The sequence below is a fragment of the Hemitrygon akajei genome, chromosome 14 (assembly GCF_048418815.1).
Source record: "Hemitrygon akajei chromosome 14, sHemAka1.3, whole genome shotgun sequence".
Taxonomy (NCBI): Eukaryota; Metazoa; Chordata; class Chondrichthyes; order Myliobatiformes; family Dasyatidae; genus Hemitrygon; species Hemitrygon akajei.
The window spans coordinates 84908001-84929639 of NC_133137.1; the positions used below are offsets into that span (position 1 = coordinate 84908001).

At 41.8% G+C, this 21639-nt stretch overlaps 1 protein-coding gene across 2 annotated transcripts in view; it reads right to left on the reverse strand.

The window, feature by feature from the left end:
- celf2 (cugbp, Elav-like family member 2) overlaps window positions 1-21203 on the reverse strand; it is a 1088079-nt gene extending 1066876 nt beyond the window's left edge. For both annotated transcript variants that reach the window (XM_073066515.1, XM_073066516.1), the window contains exon 1: window positions 20984-21203. The gene's annotated coding sequence lies outside the window, so the exon portion shown is untranslated. The remainder of the gene's footprint in view (window positions 1-20983) is intronic.
- Between the last annotated feature and the right edge of the window lie 436 nt (window positions 21204-21639).

The following is a 21639-nucleotide window of genomic DNA, read 5'->3' on the forward strand; positions in this document are numbered from 1 at the left end:
GACCCTGGATGCAGATCAAATTATTACACAGTGGATTGAACTAGAATAGGGTAAAAAAAAAATCAATGCAGAATCAAGTGTAAAAGTTCAATTTTATTGCCATTCAACCATGTGCACGTATACTGCCGAAGGAGGCAATGTTCCTCCAGAACAAGGTGCACAACGCAATATGTATGAATCTCACACACAATATTATCACAAATAAATTAACCAATAATAAGGTGTATTTACAATACAGTTTAAAAAGTAAACAGCATAACACTACTGGTACTTCATTTATGATGAGACCTGGGTGGTGGCTGGGAAGTCAGTAGACTCATGGCTGGGGGAAAAAGTTGTTTCCCATTCCAACAGTTCTTGTCCTAATGCTATGGTACCTCCTACCTAATAGTAGGTCAAGGAAATTGATGGGTGGATGGGAAGGAGAATGCTAAGGGACATGCGTACACAGTGCTCCCGCTAAATATCTCTAATGGGTGTAAGAGAACTCCCAATGATCCTCTCAGCAGTACTCACAATCCTTTGTTGGGACTTGCGGTCAGCTGCCTAGCAATTCCCATACCAGAAGGTGATGCAGCTGGCTGGGACACTCTCAAAGCCGCTCTGTAAAATATTGGTTAGAATAGGAGTGGGAGGGGAGTCTCACTCATCTCAAACTCCTTCAGAAGTGGAGATGCTGCTGTGTTTTTGACTAAAGAGGTGGGGTTGAGGGACCAGGTGAGTTTGCCCATTATATGCACTCCCAGAAACTTGGTGCTCCAAACTCTCTCCATGGAGAAGCAGAGAGGGGTGGTCAGCCTGTTCCTTCCTAAAGTCCACAAACATCTTTGGTCTTGTCCATGTTGAGACTCAAGTGGTTGCGCTTGCATCATTCTACCAGCCACTCTCTACGCCATCTCATCATCGTTGTTGATGAGGTCAACCACTGTTGTGTCATCAGTGAATTTGATGATTCAGTTTGAACTGGATCTAGCGGCATGGTCTTGCGTCAACAGGAGGAACTGCAGCAGGCTGAGCATGTGCCAGCTGCTGTTCAGCACGGTGGAGCTAGAGACGTTTCTGCCAACGTGGACTGACTGTTGCCTTTCTTCACAAGGTTCAGGATCCAGATACAGAGAGAGGTGTTGAGACCCAGCAAGGACAGTTTACCCACCAGCTTCAGAGCCATGATCATACTGAGTGCCGAGGTGAAGTCAATAAACAGTAACCTGCCATACAAGGCACTATTTTCTGGGTAAGACAGGACAGAGTGCAGAAGCTATGGCATTATCAACTGACCGATTTACAACCAAAAAGGTTCAGTGCAAGCAAATAATGAGGTAGATAGGAAAGGCCAAGACGCCATCTTATTTTACAAGAGGTCCATGCAAAAGTCTGAAATGTGAATGGTAGAACTGATGGGAGTGTGTTGAAATTAAAATGGCGTTTGTATGAATAGGATGGCTGACGTAAACTTGTTGTGCAGAAGGGCCTTCAAAACCCTTGATCTCCAGTGTAATATCAAGGAAGTGGTGCCTTGCTATACATATCAGCTGGGTGTGAGGGATTGTAGAGACCTCTCTCAAAGAGGGGAAGTAAAGTGATCCCTGGAGCCTTGGCTAACAGTCATCCCAATCAGCTTACCTGTTGGTTCCATATTGTGCACAGCTAGCTCGTAGAAACAGCAAACCGACTGCGACACTTCTTACATTACAAGTGTGACTACATCTCCAGCATACTTCATTCAGTGTAAAGTGCCGTGGGAGACCTTGAGTATGTTAAAAGTGCTATTGTGTTAAATGGAGCTTGGCAGTAGGAGAGTTATCACTCATGACTGTGAAAATCCCGTTTAAGTTTCAGTCACTCTGCAAGGAGACTTAGACTTACCATAATTAATATTTAACTTTTGATGTATACAAATAGATCAGAGAGTTTAGAACAGGGCCAGCAATTTATAGGTGGGGACCCCCCCTTACTCTAAAAGGAGAAAGTGGTCCTCCATGCAAGATGGATGAAACTTCCCTTTAATTGTTAAATTGAGACAATAAATTGCAGAGACTTGTAAACATATCCCAGTCCATTACAAAAACTAGCCACCCCTCCTTTGACTGCCTACATTTCCTACTGTCTCAGGAAAACAGCCCAACATAAGCCTGCATCCTGACAGGCTGCATCACTGTCCTGTAAGGGGTGGGGGGAATGGGGAGGTACAGCGCGGGATTGAAAGAAGCTTCAGGAAGTTGTTAAATTAGTCAGCTCCATCTTGGGTACGAGCCTCTGTAGCATCCAAGATATCTTCAAGGAGCAATGCCTCAGAAAGGCAATTAATACTGTCAGGAAGGAGGTACAGAAGCCTGAAGGCACACACACAGCGATTCAGGAACAGCCTCTTCCTCACTGCCATCTAAACAGAAATTGAACCCGTAAACATTTTCATATTTTTTAATATATTATTTGTTTTTTTGCACTATTTATCTCAGAAACTGCTGATTTCCTGGGATTTTCATGCACAACAGTCTCTGGAGCTTACGGAAGACATCGAGTGAACTGCAGTTCTGTGGGCGAAAATGCCCTTTTAATGAACAAAATCAGAGGAGAATGGCTAGACTGGTTTAAGCTACCAGGAAGGTGCAGTAACTCAAGAGACTGATTATTTGAGTTTCTATCACAGTAACTCAAATAGAAGTGGTGTGCAGAAGAGCATCTCACAACATGTCAAGCCTTGAAGAGGATGGGCTACAGCAGCAGAAGATCACACAGTCTCCACAGCTGTACCTAATAAAGTGGCCATTGAGTAAATCATGATGCAAATGTGGAAGCAAACATCAGGCAGTACAATGTAAATATTACGTTGCACTATGTTTTAAGACAGTTTTCTGTTCTAATACTTTCAAGCAGAGCTTTGACAGACATGTCAATGCAGTGATGCTCATGTTCAATAGTGCCACACTGAAACATTAAAGTACCTTGTTTGTTTCTCATCTTCTGAAGCAGTTCTCTGCTAATTGGGTCTGACCAGATATCAGAAATGCTTCAACCGCTTCTGGAGATTAAGACTGGTTGCATCGTATCTGAAGGTTTCCTTTTCTGATGGTGGCATGTTTGCGTGCCATTCCTCATGCTTGTCAAAAGCATGAAAAACTGCGCGTGTTACTTGATATATTTAAAAGTGGGAAATCATATTCAGGTTTATTATCACTGACATGTCATGAAATCTGTTATTTTGCTGCAGCAGTATAGTGCAGCACATAAAATATTACTAAAGGTTACAATAAGAAATACTGTATTAAAAATAAATAGTGCAAATAGAGAGCAAAATAGTGGGGAAATATTCAAGAAATACAAAGCTGGAGGGAAAGAAGTTGTTCCTAAAGAGTTCAACGTGGGTCCTCGGGCTTTTGGAACTCTGTGCCGATGGTAGGGCATCTCCTAGATGCTGAGGGTCCTTGATGATGGATGCTACCTTCTTCAGGCACCGCCTTTTAAAGATGTCCTTCCTGAAATATTACTTCGTAACCTGTAGGGTAGGCATTCTTCAAAGTGTAACACTGGCAACATGGAGTTGATATTCCAAACCTATCCAGTTGTTATTCCCGAGCTCTTTCTTTGACCACTTCCCTCCAAAGATGTTGCCCAACCTCCAATGTTTTGCTTTTTTCCCCCCCCACAAAAAAGCTCCAGATTCCAGCACCTGCAGGACTGTACATCTCCCAACTCCTACTCCCCCGTCCAAGTACACACACAATCTTGCACCAACACAGTGGCTCCCTTACAGCTTCAACAGTGGGCATCCATGTGGAATTTGCACCTTCTCCCCATGGGCTTCCTACGTGCTCCACTTTCCTCCCACATTCCAAACAGCTTGCAGGTTGGGAGGTTATTCCGTTGTTTTAGATTACCCCAGTGTGTAGGCAAGTGGTAGAATGCGAGGAAAGTCCACAGGAGTATGGGAAGAATTAAGTGAGCTTATTGTAGAATTAATGTGCTTGACAGTCAGCACATATTTGGTGGGCTGAAGGGCCTTCTACTGAACTGCATCTCCTTTTATCTCCTCCTATCCCACGATCTGGGACTGGAGAGATGATGAATAATTTGTGGTTCGGAAAAAAAAAATTAATTGTTGCTCTAGTGAGCAAGTATTGGACCTTAACCTTAAGATGTCTTGGAATTGTTGACACACAATTTTAAGAGGCTATTCCTTTTCCTGGGTACAGGATTTTTATCTGCTTGGAGAATTTTTTTTTAAAAAAGAGAAACGAATTGAAAGATTATTTTTAGACATTTTGTTTTGAATTTTCAGGACTGCAGAAAACTACGACAGCTGCCAAATTATCAATAACAGTATTGAAAAAGTTTTATAAGACCATAAGACATAGAAGCAGTGTTTGCCATTCAGCCCACTGAATCTGGTCCACCATTCCATCACGGCTGATTTATTTTCCCTCTCAACCCAATTCTCCTGTCTTTGCACCATAACCTTTGATGCCCTTATTATTCAAGAACCTATCAATCTCAGTTTTAAATATATCCAAAAATGTAGCCTTCACAGCCAACTGTGGAAATGAATCCAACAGATTCACCACTCTCTGTCTAAAGAGACACCTCCTCATCTGTTCTAAAGATGCTTCCTTCTATTCTGAGGCTGTGCCTTCTGGTCCTAGACTCCCCCACTATAAAAAACATCCTCTCCACTTCCACATTATATAATCAACTATCCAAGTATACAAAGCATATTGCTTGAATCAAGATATCCTACGTTTTAATTCATTCAGTAGTAATGTTACATTGATAAAGATACAAGTAATCTTAAGTGCACACATTCACAAATTCCAGTTATTAACAATGGAAATATTCTTCGTCAATCTGCGAGTGTGAGGGACAACTAATAATTTTTACAATTTTATAAATCATGCCAAGCCTACGCATGACTCACGCACTCAGCCCAAGGATAGAAACACATAATTTGATAATGCCTTTCATAACCTCAGAACTTCCAAAAGCTTCTTTCAGCCAACAAGATGTGTAGCATTGCTGCAATGTAGAACAGGTCAGCCAATGTGTGTATAGCAAGCTCTAATGAATAGTATTGGCCCAATTATTTCCTTCTCCCTCTTTTAAAGTAGTATTTGTTGAGGGATAAATATTAGTCGGGACAGCAGAGATAATTCCCCTGTCATTTTTGACACAACATCAGTTACATGCATCTAAGGCTACAGGTGAGGTTTCCATCTTCGAAAAACAGCAGTATTTCAATACTGCATGGAGCTCGAGCCTGGAGTTCTTTTTGATCAAATGTCAGCAGTGGTACTGAATCAATAACCTTCTAACTTAGTGGCAAATATTTTATAACTGTAAAGTATGTCAGCCTCAGCTTAAAGTTTCGGTGTCACAGGGAGATGCAGTGAGAAATCAACCTCTTTAATGTCAAAGTGCACTATAACAGCTTTTGGCCCAACTTGTCTGTGCCTACTTTATTTATAAATGTCTAGTCCTATCTACCCACATCAAGACCAGGGAGATGCATACACCTATCCAGACTTCTCTTAACTTTTGCAATTAAACCTGCATCCACCACTTAAGCTGCCAACTCTCTCTACCTCAGAGCGAAGATCCCCCCCCCCCCCCCACAGGTTCCCCTTAATGAGTTCACCTTTCACCCCAAACCTATGACCTCTAGTTCTAGTCACACCCAACCTCAGGGGAGAAAGCCTGCACTTAATTACCCTATCTATTTCCTTTATAAATTTATATACCTCTATCAAATCTCCCCTCATTCCCCTACACTCCAGGGAATAAAGTCCCAAACTTTTTTTAAAATGCTGAATCGAAGTTGACCAACACCAATTTTATGGCCAACCCACTTCACTCAGCTCACCAGCTACTTCCAGGTTTTACTTCTCGCCCACGCGCTTGGGCTAATTTACGGTAGCCAATTAATCGCAATCAGATTTAGCACCCAGATTTGACATGGAATTTGTTTTGTGGCAGCAGTAGAGTGCAAAGACAAAGTATCATGGGTTACACAACTAAGCAGGGTAAAAAAGGAATGATAAGGTAATTTCTGCACGTTCCCTGATGGCAAAGGGTACAAAGCTGTGTCCGAGTCATTGAGATTGGATCCTCACACTCCAGTACCTCCTCCCTGACAGCAGTAATGAGAAGATGGCATGTCAGGGACAGCCACCTACAAATTAACGTGTTCTTGGGGTGTGGGAAAAATACTGAAACACTTAGAGAAAACCCACGTACAGAGGGAGGACGTGCAAACCCCATACAGACCGCAGCTCAGTCTGAGTATTCGCAGCCGGGAGGCAGCAGTTCTACAAGCTGCTCCAGTCAAGGCTGGATTAAAACTGGACTCTATTTTACCGCAGACCAGACTGAATTATTCTAAACTATTTCCACTTTAGCCTTCAGGGGAAAAAAATAGAATAAACTCTAAAGCACTCGCTCTCTCTGGAATATCTCTTACTTGAAGCTTTGTGATGATATGTAATCAACAAAATATTCCCAGATCCCACAGTTGTGAAGTGATCAATAAATTTAAACAAGACAACTATGGAAACATACACACTCCTGTAGTAAGAATGATAAAACAGAACTAAGAGGATTCTAAATACACTTGCATAGCTTGATAGACAGTTAAACCCCTCATCTTGGCTGCCTGGCTACAGATACTTTAAGCCTACTGCTTTACTATGCATATTTGATGCAAGTATTTAGTTTGTACTGCAAATTCAGGTCAGTGAACAAATAACATTTATGACGCCGATTATAAAGGCACTTGGAAAGACAAAGCTTATTTTAAAAGACTCAATTTGGCTTATAGACAGTAGATATCATTTTCCAAATCAGTAGAGGTCCTTTTGCTTCGAAAGATTGCTCGAGTTCACAGTCTAATACCTGGCACAGGAAATGTCAGTGACAATACTGGGCCACCAACATGTCAAAACTTATGAGATTTGCCTTTCTGTTTATTTTTGCTTGGAAGGTAATCTCATTTAGAATTCCAGTCGTGAGCTTCTGCTTAGAATGTTTTTGCAGACTCTGCGAGTGGCAGTTTTATCATATACTTCTTGCTTCCTCTAAAAAAAATATAAGAATTGGGTCTCTCTCCGACATTTGACAGATTAATAAAAAGCTGCAATGCAGATCCATTAATCCTACCCGTGGCTTGTGCCCTTAAGAATCCGAAAGGTGCTTGATGGAAAATATAAGGTAAACATTCAACACTGAGAGAAGCTCACTAAAGCTGGCATGTTGGGAAATGAGGCTAGATTCAAATCCAGCCAGAAGGTGTAGAAGTCAGAATTGCCCCTGTTTGGACATCATTCAGAAATCCATTTTGGACTAGCTTTGATAATGGACGCCATTCATAGCCTCAGCTTCAAAACACTGCCCGTTAAAATTTAAAATTGGAGTCAAGGTGAATGGCTGTGGCCTTTGGAAATTTACTTTAAAAGAGTCAAGGTGGTTAAAATAGTAGAGACCATCTTCCCAATCAACAGAAACTCTCTTGTTGAGAAATTCAGCCCAAATTCACACTTAATACCTGTTAGATTAGGGTAGGGGTTCCCAACACTTTTTATGTCAAATGGACCAAACCATTAAGCAAGAAGTCTGTGGACCTCAGGATGGGAATGCCTGGATTAGGGTCTCAGTTATGTTTCCTGTAGTTTAACTTTTTTTATGCTTGATTATATTTATACAATGACCTTGTAAATGTTCAGTGAACTTCCAGTAATTTGTACTATAGCTGGTTCTATACTTCTGTAATAGAAGAGCTTTTGCAGATGCTGGAAAATTGAGCAACACACTCAAAATGCTGGAGGAACTCAACAAGCCAGGCCGTATTTATGGAGGGAAAAAAGTTTGACATTTTGGGCTGAGGCCTTTTGTCAGGACTGGAAAGGAAGATGAAGCCAGAACAAGAAGGGGGTGGGGGAGCAAAAGGAGAACAATTTGGCAGGTGATAGATGAAAAGATAATGGATTGAAGGAGGAAACAATAGGAGAGGAGATTAAACCATGGGAGAAAGGCACCAGAGGGCAGGAGAAGGTGATGGACAGATGAAAAGAAGGAATAAAGAGGGAAGTCAGAATGGGGAATGGAAAAGAGGGGGAGGTAGAAGCTACTGCACCAACAGAGGTGGGTATGTGAGGACAAAGTGGAGAAAGAGGGCACCAAAGAGTGGTAGGAATAATGGGCAAGATCAGGTCATGGGGTCAAGTCCGACTCCAGTAACCAGAATTAAGTTCACATTTCAGCACACTACTGAAAAAACATTGGATATTTAGAGGTGTTGACCCTGTGATGAGACATCTGGCTTTACATGTATCCCCAGAGGACATGTATAGTTCCAGGAATGGAAGCTTGTTGTGGTGTAGTGCCCAAATATTTACTTCACAGCGTACGGCAATGTTAGTCAAGTATTATCTATTGGAGTTGAGATTGCTTGGTGCCAGTGAAATGCAGAGGTTCTAAAGGAGGTTTATGAGCATCCTGATGAAAGGTCTTAGCCTGAAAAATGCCACTCTTCTAGCAACCAGCCGTCAGCATGGGCAATACCTGTGGATGAAAAGAATTGGCTCACCCTGACTCCACTTCCCCACTGTTGCACCTACCTGCCCAAACCAACAGTCCAGTTTAATACATGTCTATTATCAAGAGTTTATAACAGGCTATTCAGCCCAACAGCCACAGAAATCTCCACTATTCTACTCATGCTCTCCGTTACCAAACATTTGCTATGTTCCTTAAATCCATGTGCTCAATTAACTTCTGCTTTAGTTCATTGATTCACCTCATCTGATTCAGGGAAAAGGCAGACGATGTCTTCTTTCCCGTGATTGAGAGGGAAAATAAATCAGCTATGATCAAGTGGCAGGAAAGGCCCAATGGACCAAATAGCCTAATTCTGCTCCTATGTTTTACATGGAAGAAGATTAGGCACAAGTTTGATAAATGGCAGAGCAAAATTAAAACAGCAAAGAGCTGGCTTCTGCTTCCAATTCTTAAAGTGGCAAGTGTCCAATTCTAGCATCTTCAACCCATCTTGGCTATGGGCCTCAATTTGCTAGGTGCCCATACGTTGCTACCGTGACAATCTAAGGTGAGCTATGAAGATTATAGGTATTGACAAACATACCTAGCTGATAACTTCAAATGTTAAGCCTTCTGATGGCTGAGCAACATACACAATTTATTGGTGGGATTCAGCATGTCAGGCAGCATCTATGGAGGGGAGTAAATAGTAACTGTTTTGGGCTTTGACCCTTCATCAGGACCAGAAAGGATAGGGGGAAGAAGCCAGAATAAGGAGGGAGGAGGGGGAGAAGCAGGAAGGTGTCAGGTGAGGTGGGGGGGATGGGAGAAGGTAAGAAGCTATAAAGTAATATGTGGAAGAGGCAAGGGGCTGAAGGAATCTAACAGGAGAATGGGAAAGAGAGCATCAGAGGGAGGAGATGAGAGTGGATTCAGAATTTTGAATGGAAAAAGACAGTAGGAAAGGGGAGAGAATTCATTGGAAGTTGGGGGGAAATCTATGTTCATGCATCAGTTTGGAGGCTACGCAGATGGAATAAGGGGTGTTCCCGAATAGAGGAGGCCATGGACCAACATGTTGGAATGAAAAGTTAAATCATCTTCTGGAGGCTGACTGTTCAGAAAGGCATAGTAAGATGTGAAGAGAAGCAAGAAGCTTTGCTGATTGAGAAGAGGACCCCAGTTTGACAACAAACTAGTAAACCTCTTAACTCACTCTCTTCAACTGTGAGTATGGCAAAGACTGGCATACCACTGGTTCAAGAACAGTTCTTTGGCCCGTTATGAACAGAGTGCCAAATCTCTGCTCCCAGCACATCATCCATTCCCTCCATATTCATAGGTACCTCTTAAACACCTATTATCATATCTGCTTCCAGCACTAACCTCAGGCAGTCCATTCCAGGCACCTAACCACTCTGTTTAAAAACTTTCCCCCCCTCTCACTTTGAATACACATGATCTAACATTTGACATCCCTACCTTGGGGAAGAAGAGAGTCAGACTCTCTACCCAACCTATTCCTACATAGGTTACATATTACCAGTCTTTGTTTGGCCATAGATATTTTTCCTATTGATTAGATTGTGTTCCTTTGTTCTACTGTAAATGCCTGCAAGAAAATGAATCTCAGTAATAAAATTATTTTGAACATCAGACCCAACAAGAAGAGAAGATCTCCCAGAAGATCTAGTAGTGAGATGAGTCATTTGCCCCGGCTGTGGAGACAACGTTATCATGCCACACTGCAGAGTTAAAAGAGAACACAAAATGCAACATGACAAAGTCTTACTGAAAGCTAGCATTGCTGGTAAAGTTGCAGAATATGACTTCCTGCAAGAGAGATAAAGCTACAAGAATAAGATTTAAAATAGTACCGTTGCTGTCCTGCCGCGCTAAATTAAATCAATATAGAATACCTCAGTAGGTCTGTGGTGGTGTTGGTGAAATCTCGTTGTGCTGATAAACGTGCGTCAAGGAATTGCACAGTTGGACTTTATCCCGTGGACTTATCAGACAGCTTCACTGATCAATGTTAACTCGGAACACCCAGCACTGGGCAACGAGCGATCCGTTGTCAGTTCCAGCATTATACCAATTAAAAACCTATTATTGCCTTCGAATAATCTGCGTGAATTACACAATCCGTGTAGCGCTTTGGGGAGTTCAAATCAAAATTCGGTCTTTAAAAAGAGTTAATAATTTGCTAAAAACACCCTCAAGGAAGGCGCAGAAGTTCTCATTTTCCTTCAAATTAACCAGTCAAAGGGAACTCCCAGCAAATGAGAAGTTGTTCATCACCTAATTTCGCTTATTCTGCAATTATCTTCCGCGTCAATAATAAAATAGGATCAAATCTGCAGCGGCAGAGACTGAGGGGAGACCTAATAGAGATGAGATTATGAGAGGCATTTATAAAGTAGACAGACAGCATCTTTTCCCCAGGGTTGAAATCTCAGGTGAGAGGGGGTAATTTCAAAGGAAATATGAAAGCCACGTTTTTTTGACAGTGGTGGGTGAATGAGCTGCCTGGGGTGCTGTAGAGACATGCATTAGGGATTTTAAGAGATGCTTAGATTGGAACATGAATGTGACTGAAACGGAAGGATATGGACATTGTGTAGGCAGTGAGGATTAGTTAAATTGGTCATTTGATTACTAATTTAATTGGTTCGGTGCAACATTATGGGCCGAAGGACTCTTCATCTCATGTCCCCGATATTTATTACTTACATTATTATTTCTTTGATTTCCCCCCCCCCCTTTTTTTGTATTGCAGTGTTGATTTTTTTTGCACATCGGATGTTCGCCGTGTTAAATTTGGTCTTTCATTGGATCTATTGGGTTTCTTGTATTTATTGAGATTACCTACAAGAAAAGGAAACTTAGGGTTGTTTATAGTCACATATACGTACTTTGATAATAAATTTACTTTGAACTTTGTTCCTATGTGTTAACAGCCGACGGGCCGGGGAGGGGGGTGTTGAAGAAAAGGATATTTGTGCGTGACCTTTGATGATAAGCAAAATTCGAGGTTCAAATGCCTCCAGCTGCATCTACAGGCAGCATGCGTTCTTAAAGACACTCTCAAACGCCTCAGAAAAGCTGGCCGCAAATGCACGCGTTTCTCGAAGTTGTTGACCCGGACTTTACTACCGGCACTTCTGAAAGCCTGTAATTAGCCGACAGGCTGCTGAAGGCAGATGCCTTTAAGTGAAAAGGGCAACGGACCGCTAAGTGATGTGCAGCTGCAATGGACCCCAAGCAGAATCGGTGCTAATGGACGCGGCTATTAATAAAACCATTTCAGCGCGCACTTAAAATGTTGCTCCCTGATGCTCAATTGACCGAACCTGTTTTTAATCAGAGTGCAGCGGCTACCCTGCAGAGGAGTTTGGGGGGGAAATGTATCCACAAAGATTGGACCTTTTTTTTAGCTTTATTTGAAAGGCGCCCTGTTGTATTTAAAAAAAAAACAAGTTTTGAAGTGTCCTTGGGAGTAGTTTCAGGGAATGAACAATACAAAAAAAAAATTCAGAAAGTGGTTGAAATTTACTGTCGGCTCCGCCGGTGTTCTGTAAAGAAAAATAACGGGTGGAAGCACACCAGAGAATTCGCGTATTACCCTTCGCTGGAAAAGAAAATCATTCCCCTTTGTTTAAAGCCTGTACTGGGTTCGAATAAAGACCTGTAGGTCAAATGAACCACGCGATGTCCTACGGGTTACTATAGAGTCCAGATGAAAGGTCTCGGCCCGAAACGTAGACTGTTCATTCCCCTCCATAGACGCTGCCCGACCTGCTGAGCTCCTCCAGCTTTCTGCGCGTGTTGATCTGAATACTAGCGCGCAAGAGACTTCCATCCGTCAGTCGCACAGACTCTACTCCTTTTGTGGGACCGATTTAATTAGATTCTCTCCCCTTAACTGTTAATCTCTTAAGCCCTGCAGGTTTTTATTCCCACAACCACCCTAATCATCCGTTTGTCTAATTCCTAGCGAAAAGCTACATCTGATTGCACGTCCACGGAAAAGACAATCACTGGGATAACATTTTCTCTTGTATGGAAAAATATGAGTGGAATTCATATAGTCTTTCAAATAATACAACACCCCGCAAGAGTTTGTTCAAATATTAACAACAATTCCTAAAGAACTGAGAAGTGGGTATTTTCTTTAAAATGTTTTTTTTTAAAAAAGGAGCTGGAGAGATTAATATTCCTTACTGGGTATAACATACTGTATGAACTGTACCAAAAAGTCAGACACTGAATTGAATTGTTAATGTCAAAAATATTTCTTGTTTGCTTTCCCTGGAATATGGACTGTGTTATTCATAAAGGTGACTGAAATTGAGTTTATAGTAACAATTACTTGTTATATCGTTGAATAAATGTTTGGAAATGAAATATATTGAAGTGGTGCAGGACTAGGGAAATAAGATTAGATCATTCCGGTGGAGAAGCTAGGTCCATTGCCAACTCAAAGAGCCATATGGACTCCATCTGTGAATCAAATGTGAAGATAATTTGCATATTAATTCATTTTAACATGTATAGTTAATTTGCAGTACTGATTGTTTTAGACCACATTACGTTTCCCAGGCTTGGTTACAGTGTTTTGCTAGATGGGTTATTAGACTCAAAGAACTAGATTGGCTGATGAATAGGCACTATTCTAGGTTAAGGTTGCATATTGAACCAACCTTCTAAAGACACTGGGCATGAATTTAAAATGATGGTCAAATGGACCAAACAATGTAGTTGTGCTAGTGAACTACAAACTTGATATAGTACAAAGTTAATTCCTTTAAAGATCTTTTGTATGAAAGATGAGCAACTGTTGGAACAATGCACTTAAAAAAAAATCATTCATTGTATATGGACACTTTATTGGCCAAAGCTATTTCACAAAAGGTTTTCTCAGACAGTTTAAAAAGTGATTCAGAATCAACTAGTAAATAAAATTTGTTAAAAACCGCAGATATTGGAGACACGCGCACACACAAAGCAAAAATGCTGGAAGAATTCATCTATGGAGGGGAAAAAAGAAGAGTCAGTGTTTCTGACCGAGATCTTTCATCGGCTGTTTATTCCCCTCCATAGACACAGCCTCACCTGCTGAGTACCTCCACCATTTTGTGTCTGTTGCTCAAGATTACTATCATCTGTAGAGTATCTTGTATCTGCAGATACTAGAAGTCTGAAATAAAATCAGAAAAGGCTGGCAAGACTTGGCAAGTCAGGACGCACCCATGGAAAGAGAAGGAGTTAATGTTTCCAGTCCTGAACTCTGTCAGAATTAGAGTCAGTTTGACAAGGGATCTCTGATCTGAAACATTAACTGTGGTTCTTTTGAGCAAAGATGTAGTCTGACCTTCTGAGTTCTTCTAGCATTTTCTGTTTATATTATACCAGGAGTCAATAATATTCCTTTGGGTCTGGAGTCACATAGAAGCTGGACTGGGTAAGGATAGTAAATAGTCTTTGCCGACGAGTCAGTACATTTGTAAAAGATTACATATGCTAGGCTTAGGTAGTCTGTCAGATGTGGAAAAATTCTGATCAGAGCTGAACCAATCTTACCATAAACATCAAAGTTTGAAGTAAATTTCTTATCAAAGTACATATATGTCACCATATACTATCCCAAGATTCATTTTCTTGCAGGCATTCACAGTAGAGCAAAGAAATCCAATATCACAAAACTGATCATGTTTGTGTACTGTGCCTACATTCCTCACCAATTTTAATGTGGTTGTGTCGGGGAAAATGGAATTTATGCGTGAAATAATGAAGAGAATGAATCCGCTATTAAATGAATGATTTTCCTATCACCCATCCATCCCATCACCTTTTTAATAGTTTCATTGCAAACTCACTGCATAACCACAAGACATAGGAGCAATATCAGACCATTTGGCCAATTGAATCTGCTCCAAATTTCGGTTGTACATAAAACTCTAATAGCCCCTAAAGAGCAGAGATCTCTTGTTTAATTTAGTGAACCTTATTATTTCTTTTACTCCCTAAATCAAACTGTGCAACATCGTTTCCCCAATATGTACATCTGACACTACCCACACAACAACTTCTTAACGTAATTATGAAACAAAACAATAGAACATTCAACTCTGCAAGCATCCTGTTCTTCAATTACAACACAGAGTTTTTACCACAACACTTTTAACCCTGCATTATGCCCATACCCCTTCATATGCAAAGATCTGTTAATCTGTATTGGACTGATCCACAACACTCTCACTCAAGATATCCAAAGATCCACGACCCTCTGGTTGAAGATGTTTCTTCTCATCTGAGTCCTGAGTGTGAAAGTCCTTATTTTGAGGCTGTAAGCCTTGGTACTTAACTCCACGGGCTTGACAATCATCCTCTTTGCTTCTCTCCTGTCAAGCCCGGTAAGAAAGGCACTCAGTGGCCACGTTATTAGGTACCTCCTGTACAGAATAAAATGGCCATTGAGTGTATGTTCATGGTCTTCTGTTGCTGTAGTTCATCCACTTCAAGGTTTGACAATATGGTGCATTCAAAGATGCTCATTTGCACACCACTATTTAAATCTGTGGTTATCTGAGTTACTGTCACCTTCCTGTCAGCTTGAAACAGTTTGGCCATTCTCCTCTGGCCTCTTTTACTAATAAGGCATTTTCACCTACAGAATTGCCGTTTACTGGATAGTTTTTGTTTTTGCACCATTCTCTATGAACTCCACTGACCTGTGTGTGAAAATCAAAGTAGATCATTGTATTCTGAGATACTCAGATCACCCTGTCTGGCACGAACAATCTTTCCAAGGTTAAAGTCACTTACATTACATTTCTTCCCCATTCTGGTATTTGGCCTGAACAACACTGAACTTCCTTACCAAGTCTGCATGCTTTTATGCATTGAGTTGCTTCCACACATGATTGGCTGATTAGATATTTGCATTAATGAGCAGATGTACACTAATAAAGTGGCCACTGAGTGTATATGATTTCAATAAGATTACAATTCAACAATGAAAGGAATAATACTGAAATCAAGACTGATTGTGCTTAACCAAATCCAACAGGGAGACTACGCTGTTCACACAGCTGACCTCAGACTCTGGAGATAAGTTATTTGTTCTGAGCACTTTCTCAGCAAATAATTCCAGGAGACTGCTTCAAAGTTCAAAATAAATTTATTGTCAAAGAATGTATATGTCACCATATAGTACTCTGAAATTGTGCAAATAAAAAATAATAAAGAAATAATAAGTATTATTAAGAACATGAGTTGTAAAGCCCTTGAAAGTGAGTCCACAGGTTATGGAATCAGTTCATTGTTGATGTGAGTGAAGTTATCCACACTGGTGTGGCCAATCACATCTCCAATGCCATATTTAAATATGCTGACAACGCTACTGTCATTGGCCGAATCAAAGTGGTGACAAATCAGCATATAGGTGGGAGATTGAAATTCTGCTGAGTGATGTCACAACAACCTCTCACTCAATGTCAGCAAGACCAAGGAACTGATTATTGACTTCAGCAGGTGGAAACCAGAGGTGCATGAGCTGGACCTTGTTGGAAGGTCTGAGGTGGAGAGCATCAGTAACTTTATATTCCTCATTGTTACCATTTTGGAGGACCTGTCCTGGGTCCAGCAAGTAAGTGAAATTACAAAGAAAGCACAAAGCGTCTCTCTCTTCTTAGGAATTTGCCATGACGTCTAAAACTTGTACTAACTTCTATAGATATGCGGTGGAGACTATATTGACTGACTGCATCACAGCCTGGTACGGAAACACTAATGCCCAGGAAAGGAAAATCTTACAAAATGTAATGGAAATGGCCCGGTCCAACACAGGTATAGCTGTTCTCACCATTGAATACATCTTCACAAAGCATTGTTGCAGGAAAGCAGCATCTATGATAAGGGACCCTCACCATCCAGGTCATGCACTTTTCTTGCTGCTGCCATCAGGAAGAAGGTACTGGAGCTTCACGACCCACACCACAAGGTTTAGAAACAGTTACCACCTGTAAGCCATCAGGCTCTTGAACCAAAGGGGATACCTTCACTCAACTTCACTTGCCCCATCATTGAAATGTTTCAACAACTTATGGACTAACTTTCTAGGATTCTTCATCTCATGTTCTCAATATTTGTTTGTTTATTTATAAAATATTTCTTTGTTTTTATATTGGCACAGTTTGTCGTCTTTTGCACGCTGGTTGAATACCCAAGTTGGTGCAGCCATTCATTGGTTCTATTATGGTTATTATTTTATTATGAATTTGTTGAGAATGCCTGAAAGAAAATGAATCTCAGAGTTGTATATGGTGATGTATATGTGTTTTGATAATAAGTTACTTTGATCATTTGAACTTTGGTGGTATGGGACCTAAAGCTCCTGTACCTCTTGCCCAATGGTAGCAGCAAGAAGAGTGCATAGCCTGGATGGTAGGGGCTGTGCTCTCCTCTTGTCAAGGATGTTCACAAAGTCTTTTAGTGGAGATGGTACATCTTCACTGACTAGCCAAATGGAAAGAGACACAGCACCAAGTTTCAATAGGTAGTGCAGACAGTGGGAGGGAAGAGTTCTCTTGGTCCACAAAACACTACCAGAGACTCATGGCCGGATTTGTGGATTCCACTTTGCATCAGTCACTCACACCCTTGGGGTGGAAACAAATAATCTTCAAACCTGAAGGATCGCTTAAGAAAAAGACAATCCAAGTCAAAACTGCCAGTTCCCAAGGAGATCTTTCCACGCTACTCCCTCACCACCATCCAAGCTCCACTCTGCATGCAGTCAGCACCACTGCAGCCAATAGTACCATGGTGACCTGGTGCCAATATGCCATCTTGCACTGGAGGCAGAGCTCAGAACTATTCTACACTAAACTGTGTCTTTCACGTGGATCCAGGACACTGCTCTTCTTTGTATTGTTTATTTACTTACTTCTTAATTTATTATTTGCACAATTTGTCCTCTTTTGCACATTGGATATTTGTTAATCTTTGTTATGTGTAGTTTTTCATACATTCCGTGGTACTTCGTTTTCCAGCAAATGCCTACGAGTAAATGAATCTCAAGGTTGTATCTGGTGACATACATGGTATGCACTTTGATAATAAATTTACTTAGAACTTTGAACTGCATTATCAGGTGACCAAACACAAGAGTAGAGCCGAGCAATCTGAGATGTATTTTAAGCACACTAACCCAAGGTAATCCAAACTCATTCATAAATTGCTAAATAAGCTTATTGTTAAATGTACCAAATTATGTGGCAGGGTCAAGATACATCTCTACCAAAGGAGGTGTAAAGTGCTCCTCCTATCCGCTAGCATGCAGGTCATCTTGGGCAAGGTGTAGCAGCTGCCTAGCCTCTCGATCTGGTGGCGGATGGTTATATGAGCAGCTGGTGCACATCACAAGTACTGGTTGTGCAAGCACTGATGCCAGGCAGACAATCTGAAGAGTATTGATAATGGCTGGGGTCACCTATCTTGTAAAGACACTGCCTAGAAGGCAGCAATGGCAAACCACTTTTGTATGAAAGTTTGCAAAGAAAAATCATGGTCTTAAGACTGTGGTTCCCCCACAGCTTGTAATGTTGATGATCATGATGACCAAATTATAGTGAAAAACTCTTTTATATGCTCTTTTTATGTTATGACCATTGGAGAGGAGGTACAGGATCCTGGAGATCCGCACTTAACCTTTTAAGAACAGCTTCTTCTCCTTGATCTCTGAATGGCCCATCAAGATCAGGCTAAATTTATTATACGTCACCACTTACTACCTTGTCATTCATTTTCAGGTAAGAAATACAATAGAATTTATGAAAATTTATACATAATAACCAATGTGCAAAATAAGACAAATAGTGCAAACAGAAACCTAAATAATAATGAGAACATGTGATGTCAAGCCCTTGAAAGTGACTCTGTGGTTTGTGGTGTCAGTTCAAAGTTGCAGTGAGTAAAGTTATCCACAGTGATTCAGCAGCCTGATGGTTGAACTGCTCCTGAATCTGGAGGTATTGGATTTAAGGCTCCTGTTCCTCCTGCCCAAAAGTTATAATAAGAAGAGGCCATAGCCTGGATGGTGGGAGTCCTGGATGGATGCAGCTTTCTTATGGAGGCAATCCATGTAAATGTACTCAATGGTGGGGAGAGCATTGCCTGTGACGGACTGGGCACAAGCACTACCTCACCGTTCCTCTTCTGCACGATTTACTTTATATAATTGTTATGTCTTGCACAGTGCTGCAGCTACAAAGCAACAAATTTATCAACATATATTAACAATAATAAATCTGTTTCATTCCATTACAGCATTGAGGTAGTGCATGGGAAAACAATAACAGTGAAGAGGTGCTACAGTTACGGAGAAAGTGCAGTGCGGGCAGACAATAAGGCACAAGGCCACGATGAGGTAGATTGTGAGGTCAAAAGTCCCTCTCCTAAGGAACCATTCAATAGTCTTATAACAGAGTCATTGTTCTTGTTTATAGTTCTGATGGAGGGTCTTGGCCAACAATGTCGAATATTTACTCCTTTCCAAAGATGCTGCCTGACCTGCTGAGTTCCTCCAGCATGTTATGTGTGTTACTCTTGTATAGAATGCTGTTCACCAGCTTTGTGGTTGGAGTTGGTGCTCTTGCTAGACAGAATTGGTTCTAATAGTCAGCACAGAAAGAGGAGTCATCACCTTGTAGAGTCCAATAATAGTTTGGTCCCCTTTCCCCTCCCACCCCCCACTCCAGAATGGCAAAGAATAGAGGGGAAGTTAGCGGCACACACTAAATACTGGAAAAACTCAGCAGATCAGGCAGCATCTTTTGAGGAGAATAAACAGTCAATGTTTCAGGTGAGAAAGGAAGGGGGAAGAAGCTGGAATAAGAAGTTGGGGGAAGGGAAGGAGTACATGAGAAAGTGGATGGGTGGGTAGGGTGGCTGAAGTGAGAAGCTGGGAGGTGATGCAATGGCTGAAGAAGGAATCTGATCGGAGATGACAGTGGACTTTGGAAGAAAGGGAAAGAAGAGGGACACCAGAGGGAGTTGATGGGCAGCTGTGGAGAAGAAGAAAAAAGGAATGGAAAAAGAGAGGAGGAGGAGGGACAGTAGTAGGAGAACACACACCAAGTCTTGAGGAATTTCACTCAGTAACACGGCAATTACTGGCAGTGTTTTCACTCTGGGTGACTACCCCGCCACCTTGACTCTGGTATCTGCCGCGAACGTACCAGCCGCCAGGAGGAGCACATGAGCAGCGCAAGTTGATTGGTTCTCCAAAGTTTCCGGCTCTCTCGTCACTGCCAGGTGTTTCCTAAAATTCCCTGACCGAGGTCAAGAATTCAGTGTACTGGGCACCACGGCCGACGCAATTTGAGGAAACAAAAAGGTGAGAGCCAAACAATAAAATACATGCCTGCATCCAGCCCTACATCACGGCTGCAATTCACTTCGCCCTCTTAAAGTCACTGAGTTATTACTGGGAATCAATCACCTGCCAGTTTCGGAAATCTCAGCCCGAGTAACCTATAGGAATGCAAAACGCGAACGCAGGGTTACTGTCCGTCCTCAAACCGCAATCAAGAGCGTCCGGATGGCAGTTACACGCCCTGGTCAATTAAGTTATTATTGTTCAGCGTGGCGGCCAGTCGAACTCATAGTGTAAACACGGTAGATTAGTGAATGTGGCAATTCCTCCGGTTTGACGAGAAAGGATGCCGAATTCGAAAATGCCATCCAAACCCTCTCCTCCATCCCTCCCTCTCTCGTTTTTTTTTGGAAGCGTTTTGTCTGGAATTTATCTGACACCGGATAATTAATTATTATTTTTACCACCCGACTGAATTGTAAGTGTTCCGGTGTGTCCCAACAGTCCCAGAGAAAGCTGGCAGGGGATGGAGATGTCAGGTCGGCACCTGGCCACAAACAGCAGCCCACATTCCTAGCCGGGACATCGAGAGCAATGTGGATAACGGGCTCTCGGAGTCTCAACAGGGAAACGAGGAAAGTTTGCAGATGTTTTTGAATTCGCCAAAGTACCAAGGGTTCCTAATTAGAGTGGACATACGCTGTTTTCGTGACAAGAAGGTAATTCGCGCATTAGGGTGTGGAAAGGTCACCGCCTCACCTGTCACTACCATCTGGAAACCTAGACTCAGGAGACAAGCGGAGAGAGACAGACACCGCCGCTGTTTTTTTAAAAAAATTATAAAACTATACACAATACCAAAATGCTATCAAATACTTAACCAGTGAACAGGGAGGTCATATAGTCTGATTCACCTCCCGATCAGTAGTCAAAGTCAACACCAAGAACCAAGCAAATGCCATAAAGGAAGAATTTTTTAAATCGCTCAGTGATTTCAAAACACACACGCATTAAGGTTGCAACTCGTCTGTGACAACTTGTCCAAATTCGCGAATAATGTTGAAGCCGATTACAACCTACCTCGTCCACAGGACGGGAGGGGAAAGGAGTTTTCGAACAACGCGCGTCTCAGGGCTCGCAACTTCTCCCGCGGCGGATCTATCACAGACCGAAGTGATTGTCTTTGTTCAGTAGCAAATCTCGACTGCTCGAATTTAACGAAGGATTTTTTTTTTCTTGGTGGGTTTATGCACACGTCAGGTGCATACCGGGAAACGAGCGAGCGTGTTCAGAGAGGGGGAGAGAGAGAGAGGGGAGAGAGAGAGAGAGAAAGAGAGAGAGAGAGAGAGAGAGACACTTCCTGAGAGTGTGTGGAGTGTTTTGAATACTGATCAGGTCGGTTCCACTGACTCATCCGAAGGACTACAGTCCACATTGGCGCTCAGGAAGCATTTTATAAACACAAATAAACCCTTGAAGAAGTATTGTAACTAAATGCACAGGCGACACTGATAGCCTTGGTGGCGAGTGTCTGAGGCAATAAATACAATCGAGACTATGGCCCAAGTGCTAGAAGATGGAATTAATACGGATGCGTGTCCAGTGGTCAGCATGGACAGTGTGGGCCGAACGGCCTGTTTCCATGCTGTATGACTAATGATTAGATGGGCGAATAGAATTGATTCAATGAGGAAACAATTGATTCATTGCAAATCAGGAAGGTAGATCGATATCCT